At 39.3% G+C, this 14578-nt stretch overlaps 1 pseudogene; it reads left to right on the top strand.

Annotated features, from left to right (window-relative positions):
• The window catches only part of LOC100339569 (kinase suppressor of Ras 1-like), a 125292-nt pseudogene that overhangs the window by 68652 nt on the left and 42062 nt on the right, over window positions 1-14578 (top strand).

The raw sequence follows: 14578 nt of genomic DNA, 5'->3' as shown, positions 1-14578 counted from the left end.
TGATAAAAGATTAATAACCAGTCTATATAAAGTGATCAAGAAATTCAACAACAAAAACAACCCAGTCAAGAAATGGGCAAAGGACTTAAACAGACATTTTTCGAAAGAAGAAATCCAAATGGCCAAAAGACACATGAAAAACTGCTCAGGATCACTAGCCATCAGGGAAATGCAAGTCAAAACCACAAGATTTCACCTCACCCCAGTTAGAATGGCTTTAAATACAGAAATCAACAAACAACAATTGCTAGCAAGGATGTGGGGAAAAAGGTACCCTAATCTACTGTTGGTGGGGATGCAAACTGGTAAAACCACTATGGAAAACAGTTTTTGATACCTCAGAAATCTGAATATAGTCCTACCATATGAACAGGTCATTCCACTCCTTGGAATTTACCCAAGGGAAATTAAATCAGCTAATAAAAGAGTTATCTGCACCTCTATATTTATTGCTGCTTAATTCACAATAGCTAAGACATGGAATCAATCTAAATGCCCAAAAAGGGAAGACTGGATAAATAAATTATGGGATATGTACTCTATGGAATACTACACAGCAGTAAAAGAAATGAAATCCAGTCAGTTGCAACAAAATGGATGAATCTAGAAAACATTATACTTTTTGAAGTATTTGTGGTAACTACAAGAACACCTAAAAGGAAACCTCTAGAAGTCAAATTGACACTATGAGAAGCAATGACTTGAATAGCCCTTGTCTTGACTGTTGAGAACGGTTTATTATTTTATTTTATTTTTTAATTATTTTTTCTACTTAATACCATTGGTTGTATTGTTTAATTAACATAGTTTAATCATAGATTTATAAGGTCAATTCAAAATAGATCCCAGTAAAAAATAAGAGTGGGAATAAGAGAGAGTAGCTGTACAGTTTGGCACACATTCCCATGGACTTACCCCTAAGGATAGAGCTAAAAAGTTGTCCTGGGACTCCAAATCCCATTAAGCTGGGTGGTACTAATGCCATCTTACATGATAAAGTGATCATATTAAGATAGGATTAAGTGTCAAAGGGATCACATAAATAAGACCAGTGTCTGATAATAACAATAGATAGAATTAAAAAGTAGAGAATGTTCCAGTGAAGCAGTCCACACAGCAGACTCATAGAATGACAAATGCCCTAAACAACATTCTGACCTCAGAATCAGCCCTTAAGGCATTTGGATGTGGCTGAAAAGCCTGTGAGAACATTTTAGGCATGGAAAGCCAAGACACCATGACAAAAAATGTTCTACATGAAGGCTCTCTGTGAGTGAGACCTCAGTGGAAAGAAGAGGCCATCAAAGAAGGATGTACTTTTCTCTGAAGGGAGCAGAGAACTTCATTTTGCTTGTGGCTCTAAATACTGTCAGAGTTTGTGGATTCAAAAGGCTTCCATAGCCTTGGCAGCTCATGTCAAGAGCCTTGAATGATCATTGCCATCATAAATAAGAGTATTAATTATTAAATCAACAACAGGAGTGCACAGGAGTTGCTGTGCACTTACTCCCCAAGTAGGACCTCTGTCCTTAATGAGTTGTACTATGAGAATTAACTGTAAAATTTGTTCTCAAACAGTACTTTATACTTTGTGTGTACAAGTTGTTGCCATCTTTACTTAGTATAGAGTTGGTCTTCTGTATATAAAGTTAATTAAAAATGAATCTTAATGAAGAGTGAGATGGGAGAGGGAGTAGGAGGTGGGATGGGAGTAGGGGTGGGAAGGCGGGTGTGAAACGAAGAACCACTGTATTCCTAAAGCTATACCTATAAAATTTGTATTCATTTTTTTTGACAGGCAGAGTTAGAGAGAGAAAGGTCTTCCTTCCATTGGTTCACCCCCGAATGGCCACTACAGCTGGCACACAGCGCCGATCCGAAGCCAGGAGCCAGCTGCTTCCTCCTGGTCTCCCATGCGGGTGCAGGGCCCAAGGACTTCAGCCATCCTTCACTGCTTTCCCAGGCCACAGCAGAGAGCTGGACTGGAAGAGGAGCAACTGAGACAGAACCGGTGACCCAACGGGGACTAGAACCTGGAGTGCCAGCGCCACAGGTGGAGGATTAGCCTAGTAAACTGCAGCGCCTGCCAAAATTTGGATTCATTAAATAAAAGCTTTCTTTAAAAAAGATTATATGGTGTAAAAATAAGATTTCTTAACTTTTAAACACTAATGATCAATACTCATGTTAGATCACTGTTGTACTTAGAAAGATTATCCTTGAGCTTTCCAGATCTATAATTTCTGACCCTATTATTTGTAGAGCCAAAAATTTTACCTGATAATTTTAAAGTGTTTTTAGTAGTGAATATTCTGTTTCTCTTGTGGACTTCCACTATTCAGAAGTTTAAATAGTCAAATGCCCTTATTCCTCCAAACTGAATGAGAAACTTCAATTAGAATGAATTGATATATACCATGGAGGTCAAATTATATTAGAGCAACAAAAACATGACTTTTCCTCTCTCAGAGCCAGACTATGCATGAAATTCTCAATAAAATATCTGATACAGCTTTGAGCTACACAACTTCTCAAATTTATCCACAAATCTGAATTTCTGATATGGTCTTACAGTGAATGTAAATGTTGTTCATATGGCAGAAAATATCTAATCTGAAGAAATGTTACCTCATCTGGGCCTTTTATTAAAAAAATCTCATTTATCTCAAGACTGAAACATTAAATTTGACATGACTTCTCCCACATCTGTGACTATAGCTTCAGATTTATTTTCCTTGCTATATTTTATAAGACATGAAAAATCAAACACTCTTGTATGTAATTATTATTATTCATAATTGCAGGTTGCATTCTGCATGCTGAATACCCCTGCTGCCCCCATGGTTGGGAAATACATGCAATTTTTCACATTAGAGAATCTTTTGCTGGGATACAGGCAAGCATAGATAACCAAGACCTTCATAGCAACAACAAAAATAGAAGCTTGATTAAGACCACTTTTAGGAAAGAAAAACCAACTCCTTCTTCACACAATTTGGTGGGAATTCACAATTTTGCTCCTGATTAAATGAAAGCTAGCAGAGGTGGGTTAAAAGTCAAAAGATATAGGGCATCAGAACAGATGAGTGTCGAGGAACATAAAGAAGGTGTTGGCAAGTGAGTAGCAGGAGAAAGAATGGCAGAATAGGGATACACTTTTGGAGGCAAGAGTATAGGATCAGTGAGAGTCAGGGTGCCCAGAGAGCATGATGACAGGGGCAGAAGAGAAGTTGGCAGAACAATGCAGAAGGCTAGTAAGCTTCAAACCAGTGTGGGAGTCAAGGACCAGAAGCCAAGGCTATGACTGTAAAACTAATGGAGATGCAGGAGAGTGAGAGGGAAGTAAAACAGACAATCCATTTTGACTATCCTAATGAGCCTTAATTAACTACTTCAGCTGCAAACCTCCCATGACAGAACACACCAGCCCCCAGAGCAGCTGGGAAACACTGCTAGGATGCACATCAGCTGCTAACTGAATACATAGCGCTAGTCTTTGGTAATCGGTTGTTTTCCATTGTATGGGTGAATGGTCAAAGGTGTGAACGCTAATTTACCAACTGACTGATACCTAAGAAAAAAACTATAAACTGCATTTCCGATACTAGTAGAAGCCTGCTTAGGAGATCATTAATATCTCAGGAAGTCCAATTAATAAGTGTTTAAAATCATCTTTACATGAAATTTTTAATTCTTCAGGCAAACCACCAGGCTTGATACAGAAAAACTCGGAAGATGCCTTGCAAGTCGTATTTGCCTGTTGTCCTCAGAAAGGAATGGATGAACGCAACCTTAAGTGGGTGACCCTCATTCTGGATAGCATATCAGAATCATATGGGGAAATTCTGAACAGTCAGGGTGAATCACACGCATTGGAGTATTTCAGGTGCTCCCCAGGTGATTGTAAGGCTTGAGAGCTACACTATGCGGAAGGGACTCAATGAGGAACTGCAGCTCTGAGTACCACAGGATTAAAATGTTTTAAGAGGTAGCCAGAATTTCCCAGGACCTCAGGAACCTTACTTTTACTTGTTTATGTAAAAGATGTTAAATGGTGACTTAGGCCAATCTCAGTAACATGGACTTGTCTCATGAGGTCAGTATGACTTTTTCTTTTGAGAAAGAACACGAGAGCTTGTTGCTTAAGTATGCCTGATTAATTTGTGAATATGTCCATTAAATTTAAGTTGCTTTATGGGTTAGTATTGATGGGACCTGTTCCTTCTCTGTTCATTGAACTTTGTACAGACCAATTGATCCTTTCCATCTGACTATGTTGCCAATGCTTTGAAGTGACAGAAAGGGAGAAACTGTCCATATTTCAAATAGAGATCTAAAGCAGTGGGATGGTTTAACCAAAGAAATTGTTAAAAAGCAAAGAATTTCAGGCCCAAGAGAAATAGATGTTATATGAAAAGAAAGTTTCTAAAAAATAATATTGGGAAATGGAGAAAAACACAAACTTTTCAGATTCAAGGAATTTTGTTACAGAAAGAGTCTCTAATGAAATTTAGAAGTTATGGGTTAATAAAGAAACATGTAAGTGTATAAATGTGGCCATAAACTCAACTTAGGGATTAATTAAATGGTTGACGAATGTTAGCCACACCTCAATGGTTTAAATAGAAGTAAAAATCCCATTAAATGTTACATAAGGATCAATCTTAAATTTTACAAAACACTATATGTCTATGAAGATAGTAGTGGCATAATGTTAATATGACTATTATTCATTTGGACTTCTGAATTAAGTTGTCCCCGACCCAAAGGGAAGTAGTATTCAAACTTATGTAATGTGTAAAACCCTCCTTCTAATAAAAAACAATCCTGCCAGAAAGCATGATGAGGAATAGCCCTCCTTTATTGAAAGCAAACTCGGCACAGATGCAGCTTGCCATGACCCTCTGGGATCCACTGACCTGAAACCAGACTGTGAGCCTCTTTTCTCATCCTCATTGATTGAATTATTTATTTATTATGAAGGTCTTTGGTAGAGTAAAGCTTCATCAAATACCTCTAGATTTCTGGGAGAAAATAATTCAGATTTATTTATTTATTTATTTATTTTTTGACAGGCAAAGTGGACAGTGAGAGAGACAGACAGAGAGAAAGGTCTTCCTTTGCCGTTGGGTCACCCTCCAATGGCCGCCGCGGCCGGCGCGCTGCGGCCGGCACACCGCGCTGATCCGATGGCAGGAGCCAGGTCCTTCTCCTGGTCTCCCATGGGGTGCAGGGCCCAAGCTCTTGGGCCATCCTCCACTGCACTCCCGGGCCACAGCAGAGAGCTGGCCTGGAAGAGGGGCAACTGGGATAGAATCCAGCTCCCCGACCGGGACTAGAACCCGGTGTGCCGGCGCCACAAGGTGGAGGATTAGCCTAGTGAGCCGCGGCGCCGGCTAATAATTCAGATTTAATCTGGGACTCCTGATAATAAGATATTAAAATCTTTGTCATGAATCATTAGTAATAGTAATAATTCTGGCAATAAGACTGGGCTACGCTTTAAAAAGAAAACAGCTGAACAACAGATAAGTATATCTAATTTCAAGAATTCAGTAAGAAACTCAACCCTCAAATTTGAATGAACTTGGTGTAGAATGGTTTCTGCAGAAAACAGAGGTGAGAAATGAAAAAAAAAAAAAGAGCCAAGTTCCAGACAGTGTACCAGTCTATTAGACACCACCTGAGTGATCTTTCACTGCAAGAAAAGATATTATCTCCTTCATATGGACAAGGAAACTGATGCTTAGAGAAGTTGAACAATTTGCTCAAGTTCTTGTAATTGGTACATAGCAGAAGCAGAACTAGAATTTGAATTCAGGAATATCTGATTCCCAAGTTCACGGCCTTCTCCACCACCACAATAACAAACAGAATGCTTCCTCAGATCTATCCTAAGCTTAATAGCATTTATAATTCAAATATGAACAATAAAATCTACTCATTATGAAGAAAAAGTATAAAAGTATTCTAGAAACATTTTTCACCAATCCATCCTGCTCCCTAGGATTCATATGTGGGATATATTTTATTCAATATTCAAGTAAATAGGAGCAAAAATCCAGTGAGGATCTAGACTTGGATATTTGGTGAAATTACCAAAATCTATCTCTAGTCCCAACAGTCACATTGAATAGATGTAAATTTCATCAATAAATACAGCCTAGTAAGGACATTACTGTAATAAGATGTTATCAATCATATTGCTTCTACATGACAGCACTTTCAGAAAACTAGATATAAGATAGACTTGGATAAGAAAGCCCCAATAAAGCTCTCCAATGGCATTAATTGCATGAATACAATCTATCAGATAATGACCAAAGAAAATTCCTAGTTTCAGAAACTTAGAGAAGCTCTCCATATAATCAAAAGACATGATTTGCAGGAAATAAGCCTACTCTATAATTTCAGAAGCTCATTGATATATATTAATTTGCTCAAATAGTGGAGTCAAGAACTTGAGATATATCTATCCAAGTTGCAATGTTAAGGAAGTTACATAAAGGATTCTGGAATTAGAAGGAGATTTGGGAGCTGGAGACATAAATTTAGGAATAATCAGCACATAGAGTATTGAAATTGTTGAAATAAAGGATAAGTAGGAAGAAAAAAAATGAGATCCAGCCTTATGTTATTATACTCTTCATGGATTGAGAAGAGGAGGAGGACCAAGAAATTAAATTCAATGGTGTGGTAAGCAAAAGGTCAACCAAACAAGTTTCCCAAAGCCAAGTAAAGAAAATGTTTTAAGAGTAATTATACGTTAAATTCCAGCAACAGCTCAATTGATATGACTTTCCTATTGCCCCCAGACTTGTTCCTTCCTTGGCTTAGTAAATCATATCAATGTTTACTCACATGATTAGACCAAAAAACTTGGAATTATGCTTAGCCCCTCTCCTTCTTCCACCCTCTATATCTCAACCCCAAAACATACTATTGACTTCAATTTCACAATGTATAATAAATGTGATCGCTTCTTATAACCTCCACTTCTTTCCTATATCAAGTCACAACTATTCTCCTTTCAACCACTGCAGGAACCTCTAAGACAGTCATGCTGATTTGTCACCTGCTCCTTTTATAGTTTGTATATATATATTAATCTACATGACAGGCAGAGTGCTCTTTTTAAGGGACACAATAGACTTAACTGAGCACCAAAGGGGAAACTTGTTGAAGTGAAATGGACACTATGAGAAACAGTGACTTGATCAGCTCTTGTCCTGATGGTTGATGTACAATGTAATACTTTATCCATTTTAGTATTTTTTTTTTGTTCTAGTACCATTGGTTGAACTCTGTAATTAACACACAATTATTCTTAGGTGTTTAAATTTTAACTGAAAAGTGATCCCTGTTAGGAATTTGGAAAACATTATGCCGAGTGAAATAAGCCAATCCCAAAGGGACAAATACCACTTGTTCTCCCTGATAGGTGACAACTAACTGAGCACCAAAAAGGAAACCTGTTAAAGTGAAATGAACACTATGAGAAACGGTGACTTGATCAGCCCTCGCCCTGACTGTTGATGAGCAACTTAATATGTTATCCCTCTTAGTATTTTTGTTTGTTCTACTTAATACTTTTGGTTGAATACTGTAATCAATACACAATTCTTCTTAAGTTCTGAAACTTAACTGAAAAGTGATCGCTGTTAAATATAAGAGTGGGAATAAGAGAGGGAAGAGATGTGCAATTCGGGACATGCTCAAGCTGAATTACCTCAAACAGTAGGGTTAGAAACATACCAGGGGATTCCAATTCAATCCCATCAAGGTGGCATGTACCAATGCCATCTCACTAGTCCCAGTGATCAATTTCTGTTCACAATTGATCATAATGATAGGATTAAGAACCAAAGGGATCACATAAACAAGAATAGTGTCTGCAAATACTAGCTGATAGAATCAAAAAGGGAGAGAATGATCCAACATGGGAAGTGAGATACACAGCAGACCCATAGAATGGCAGATGTCCTAAACAGCACTCTGGCCTCAGAATCAGCCCTTAAGGCATGCAGATCCGGCTGAAAAGCCCATGAGAGTATTTCAGGCATGGAAAGCCAGGACACTCTGGGGAAAAAAAAAAAAAACTAAATGAAAGATCTCCGCAAGTGAGATCCCAGTGGAAAGAACCGGTCATCAAAGAAGGAGGTACCTTTCTCTGAAGGGAGGAGAGAACTTCCACTTTGACCATGGCCTTGTCTAAATATGATCAGAGTCGGTGAACTCAGGGGGCTTCCATAGCCTTGGCAGCTCATGACAAGAGCCTAGGGTGATTACTGAGGCCATAAACAAGAGTGTCAATTTGTTAAGTCAACAACAGGAGTCACTGTGCACTTACTCCTCATGTAGGATCTCTATCCTTAGTGTGCTGTACATTGAGATTTAATGCTATAACTAGTACTCAAACAGTATTTTTCACTTTATGCTTCTGTGTGGGAGCAAACTATTGAAATCTTTACTTAATGAATGCTAAACTGATCTTCTGTATATAAAGAGAATCGAAAATGAATCTTGATGTGAATGGAAGGGGAGAGGGAGTGGGAAAGGGGAGGGTTGTGGGTGGGAGGGACGTTATGGGGGGGAAGCCATAGTAATCTATAAGCTGTACTTTGGAAATTTATATTCATTAAATAAAAGTTAAAAAAAAATCTATAGAACAGAGAAACTGTTGGTAGAAGAAATAAAGAGATCAAATATCTTCTGCAAACTGCCTTTTTTTTTTTTTTTTTTTTTTACAGGAACAAGGCAAAAAAATGGCACAAGGGGTTTCCGGCAAAATGGCGGAATAGGAAGGGAGCACACTGATAGTCTGGGGAGAGATAGTTTAATAAAAGTGGAGATACTGCAGGTTCAAGGAAGAGTAGGGGAGGAAACAGCAGAAGAAACACTTCCGGAACGCGTGACTCACAGCGGACCTGCGTGGAGAGCGTGGGAGCCCACAGTTCGGGACACCAGTGGCAGACTCAACACACCAGCGCTGGAACGCGAGGTGAGCCGAACCTCAATAGCCCTAGACACCGGCAGGCAAGCGGAGAGAGGAGACTAGAGGGAACGACCCCCCGGGGGGGGGGGGGAAGTTCACAAGGCTAACTGGAAGAGAGAGAGAGAGAGAGAGAGAGAGAAAAGGGTGACTAGTACGGACACGGGTTTCTCTCTCTCCGCTCACCTCTCAAGGGCGAGCAAGACAAAGAGCAGGCGCCATCTTGGACATACGTCATAAGCAGAGCGACCTCAGGTCTGCACCGGCCCTGAGCCTAGCAGAAAAACCTGACTCTGGGCGGGGCGAATTAACAGGAGATTAGGACCCAGTAAATTTGTGGTGCTACTGAACTTGAGACTGTGAAAAAAGAGACGGTGGGGGAGAGAACTCACGGAATTCACGTGAGTACTCTCCAGAGACGCTACAATTCTGTAACTTTGGCAACCCAGTGGGAGGCTGAAGGAGAATTTGAGCCCACTCTGAGGGCCGAACAGATTCCCTGTGGGGTTCTTGGGAAAGAGCTTCCGATCTCTGGCTCCTGTGGGTATATCATTTGCCTGCTAACTACCTCCAACTTCGTTCAGCTGTGCAGAATAACTTCCCTTTTGAATCAAAAAAAAAAAAAAAAAAAAAAAAAAGAAAGAGAGAGAGAGATTTACCACGCCTAACCTGGGAGTGTCACCTTTGGCACACCAAACAGAGCTCTCAGGCCACACCCATCTCAAGCCCTAAGGCTCCATCAAAAACAGATAGTCCACTTAATCTAGAGTCATAGTATAACAAGAAAAAGCACCACAGTGAAGAAACCAAATATCTCCAATATGACAAATAACAAACGCAAAAACCGAGGTAATAAAAACAAGGAAGTCACCATGACGCCCTCAAATGAAAAAGACACCCCAATTCAAGATTATGAAGATGATGACATAGAAGAAATGCAAGAAGCAGATCTCAAAAAATTGATAAGAACATTAAGAAGTTCTCAAAAACAAATTCTTGAACTACACAAATCCTTAATGGACAAGATAGAAAATCTCTCTCGTGAAAATGAAATATTAAGGAGGAATCAAAATGAAACGAAACAACTAGTACAACAGGAAACTGTGATAGTGACTGAAGTGAAGAATTCAATAGATCAAATGAAAAACACAATAGAGAGCCTTACAAACAGAATGGGTGAAGCAGAAGAGAGAATATCGGACTTAGAAGACAGAGAACAGGAAAGGATACAGTCAGACCAAAGAAAAGAAGAGGAAATTAGAAATCTAAAACATATTGTCGGGAATCTTCAGGATACTATTAAAAAACCCAACATTCGGGTTCTAGGAGTTCCTGAAGGCATGGAGAGGGAGAAAGGATTGGAAGGCCTTTTTAGTGAGATATTAGCAGAAAATTTCCCAGGTTTGGAGAAGGACAGAGAAATCCTAGTACAGGAAGCTCACAGAACCCCTAATAAACACGACCAAAAGAGATCCTCACCACGACACGTTGTAATTAAACTCTCCACAGTGAAACATAAAGAAAAGATCCTAAAATGTGCAATACCAATCAAGATACCAAAGACATTCTTCTCAGATCTGGAAAAAATGGGGCTGAAATTTATATGGAGGCACAAGAGACCTCGAATAGCTAAAGCAATCTTGTACAACAAAAACAAAGCCGGAGGCATCACAATACCAGATTTCAGGACATACTACAGGGCAGTTGTAATCAAAACAGCATGGTATTGGTACAGAAACAGATGGATAGACCAATGGAACAGAATTGAAACACCAGAAATCAACCCAAACATCTACAGCCAACTTATATTTGATCAAGGATCTAAAACTAATTCCTGGAGCAAGGACAGTCTATTCAATAAATGGTGCTGGGAAAATTGGATTTCCACGTGCAGAATCATGAAGCAAGACCCCGACCTTACACCTTACACAAAAATCCACTCAACATGGATTAAAGACCTAAATCTACGACCTGACACCATCAAGTTACTAGAGAACATTGGAGAAACCCTTCAAGATATTGGCACAGGCAAAGAATTTCTGGAAAAGACCCAGGAGGCACAGGCAATCAAAGCCAAAATCAACTACTGGGATTGCATCAAATTGAGAAGTTTCTGTACTGCAAAAGAAACAGTCAGGAGAGTGAAGAGACAACCGACAGAATGGGAAAAAATATTTGCAAACTATGCAACAGATAAAGGGTTAATAACCAGAATCTACAAAGAGATCAAGAAACTCCACAAAAACAAAACCAACAACCCACTTAAGAGATGGGCCAAGGACCTCAATAGACATTTTTCAAAAGAGGAAATCCAAATGGCCAACAGGCACATGAAAAAATGTTCAAGGTCATTAGCAATCAGGGAAATGCAAATCAAAAGCACAATGAGGTTTCACCTCACCCCGGTTAGAATGGCTCACATGCAGAAATCTACCAACAACAGATGCTGGCGAGGATGTGGGGAAAAAGGGACACTAACCCACTGTTGGTGGGAATGCAAACAGGTCAAGCCACTATGGAAGTCCGTCTGGAGATTCCTCAGAAACCTGAAGATAACCCTACCGTTCGACCCAGCCATCCCACTCCTTGGAATTTACCCAAAGGAATTTAAATTGGCAAACAAAAAAGAGGTCTGCACCCTAATGTTTATTGCAGCTCAATTCACAATAGCTAAGACCTGGAACCAACCTAAATGCCCATCAACGATAGACTGGATAAAGAAATTATGGGATATGTATTCTTTAGAATACTATACCGCAGTAAGAAACAACGAAATCCAGTCATTTGCAACAAAATGGAGGAATCTGGAACACATCATGCTGAGTGAAATAAGCCAGTCCCAAAGGGACAAATACCATATGTTCTCCCTGATCGGTGACGACTGACTGAACACCAAGAGGGAAACCTGTTGGAGTGAGGTGGACACTATGGGAAACGGTGGCTTGATCAGCATAGCCCTGACTGTTAATGAACAACTTAATACATTATCCCTCTTAGTAGTTTTTTTGTCTGTTCTACTTAATATGACTGGTTTAGTTCTGTAATTGATGCACAGTTATTCTTAAGTGTTGAAAATTAACTGAAATGTGATCCCTGTTAAACATAAGAGTGGGAATAAGAGAGGGAAGAGAGGTATAATTTGGGACATGCTCAAGCTGACTTGCCCCAAATGGTAGAGTTAGAAACATACCAGGGGATTCCAATTCAATCCCATCAAGGTGGCATGTACCAATGCCATCCCACTATTCCAAGTGATCAATTTCAGTTCACAATTGATCATAATGAAAAGACTAAGAGTCAAAGGGAGCACATAAACAAGTCTAGTACCTGCTAACACTAACCAATAGAATAAATAAAGGGGAGAGTGATCCAACATGGGAAGTGAGATACTCAGCAGACTCATAGAATGGCAGATGTCCTAAATAGCACTCTGGCCTCAGAATCAGCCCTAAAGGCATTCGGAGCTGGCTGAAAAGCTCATGAGAGTATTTCAGGCATGGAAAGCCAAGACACTCTGGCAAAAAGATCTCTGCGAGTGAGATCCCAGTGGAAAGAACAGGTCATCAAAGAAGGAGGTACCTTTCTCTGAAGGGAGGAGAGAACCTCCACTTTGACTATGACCTTGTCTAAACAAGATAAGAGTCGGAGAACTCAGAGGGCTTCCATAGCCTTGGAAACTCATGACTGGAGCATAGGGAGATTACTGATGCCATAGACAGGAGTGTCAATTGGTAAAGTCAACAACAGGAGTCACTGTGCACTTACTCCTCGTGTAGGATCTCTATCCTTAATGTGCTGTACATTGAGATTTAATGCTATAACGAGTACTCAAACAATATATTTCACTTTGTGTTTCTATGGGGGTGCAAACTGTTGAAATCCTTACTTAATGCATACTAAACTGATCCTCTGTAAAAAAAAAAAAAAAAAAAAAAAAGAAATTATCAATTCCCAACTTGACTCTCACTGGGATTAAACATGACAATAGGTCTGCTCTGATTTCATCATCATTTAAAAAAAATCATCTATTATTTTTCACTTTATGTTTCTGTGTGGGAGCAAACTGTTGAAATCCATACTTGATGTATACTAAGCTGATCTTCTGTATATTAAGATAATCGAAAATGAATCTTGATGTGAATGGAAGGGGAGAGGGAGTGGGAAAGGGGAGGGTTGTGGGTGGGAAGGACGGTATGGGGGGGAAGCCATTGTAATCCATAAGTCGTACTTTGGAAATTTATATTCATTAAATAAAAGTTTAAAAAAAAATAAAAAAGATTTGAGAGGCAGAGTTACAGACAAGGAGAGGGAGAGAAGGAGAGGTCTCAAGTTTGCTGGTTCTCTCCTCAATGGCCAGAGCTGGGCCAATCTGAAGCCAGGAGCTTCCTCTGGATCTCGCACATGGGTGCAGGGGTCAAACACTTGAGCCATCTCCTGCTGCTTTCCCAGATCAACAGTGGGGAACTGGATTGGAAATGGAGCAGTTGGAACATGACTCGGTACCCATACGGGATTCTGGCACCACAGGTGAATGCTTAGCCTACTATGCCACAGGCGCTGGCCCAGTAGGAATTGTTTTACTAATTGGTAGCTGAAAACTGAAGTCAATAAAATGTGAGTTGATAGAAATTTCAAATCCCTCACTAAAATCCCACATCTAAAAAGGGTGCCTGATGTATAGTACACTCTTAATAAATACTTTGTGTCTGAATGGATGAATCTAGCAAGAAAGTGCCTCTGGCCATCTAAAGGCAAAACAAATATCTATACCATCTGAGGTTTAGATGAATGAATTACCTTTGAGACAAATCTGGACTACATCAGCTAGAAATGAAGTCTATGGTTCAAAGTTAAATTATGTTATATTTACCACTGACATTGCCTAATTTTAAGATTTAATTTGAAAGCTTTGAAATACTTGCTTAGTGCCGCATAATAACAACACTAAAATTTTTCTTGGTATTTTTACTTCTCAAATTCAAAGTGGCTTTCTACTGTAATTGAATTTTCATATGGCTATATTCCTATTGTAAAGGGCTATTGACACTATCCTGGGGTCCACTTGAATAAATAGCAATACAGAGAATTTTTTCATTAGGCTCAGCCAAACCTCAGCTTACTAGCTGTGTGCCCTGGGATGAATGGCTTGGTCTTTCTTAACTTGAACTTCCTCAATTGTAAAACGTAGATTACATTACAAGCATGTGCCTTTCAGTGTGAATTGATGATAAGATAATTTCTTTTTTTTTTTTTATCAATTCCCAACTTGACTCTCACTGGGATTAAACATGATAATAGGTCTGATCTGATTTCATCATCATTTAAAAAAATCATCTATTATTTTTCACTTTATGTTTCTGTGTGGGAGCAAACTGTTGAAATCCTTACTTAATGTATACTAAGCTGATCTTCTGTATATTAAGATAATCGAAAATGAATCTTGATGTGAATGGAAGGGGAGAGGGAGTGGGAAAGGGGAGGGTTGTGGGTGGGAAGGACGGTATGGGGGGGAAGCCATTGTAACCCATGAGTCGTACTTTGGAAATTTATATTCATTAAATAAAAGTTAAAAAAAAAAAAAAAAAA

Source organism: Oryctolagus cuniculus, chromosome 5, assembly GCF_964237555.1.
Source record: "Oryctolagus cuniculus chromosome 5, mOryCun1.1, whole genome shotgun sequence".
NCBI lineage: Eukaryota > Metazoa > Chordata > Mammalia > Lagomorpha > Leporidae > Oryctolagus > Oryctolagus cuniculus.
Note: the sequence above shows the minus strand (reverse complement) of the source record. Positions and strands in the feature narration are given on the sequence as shown.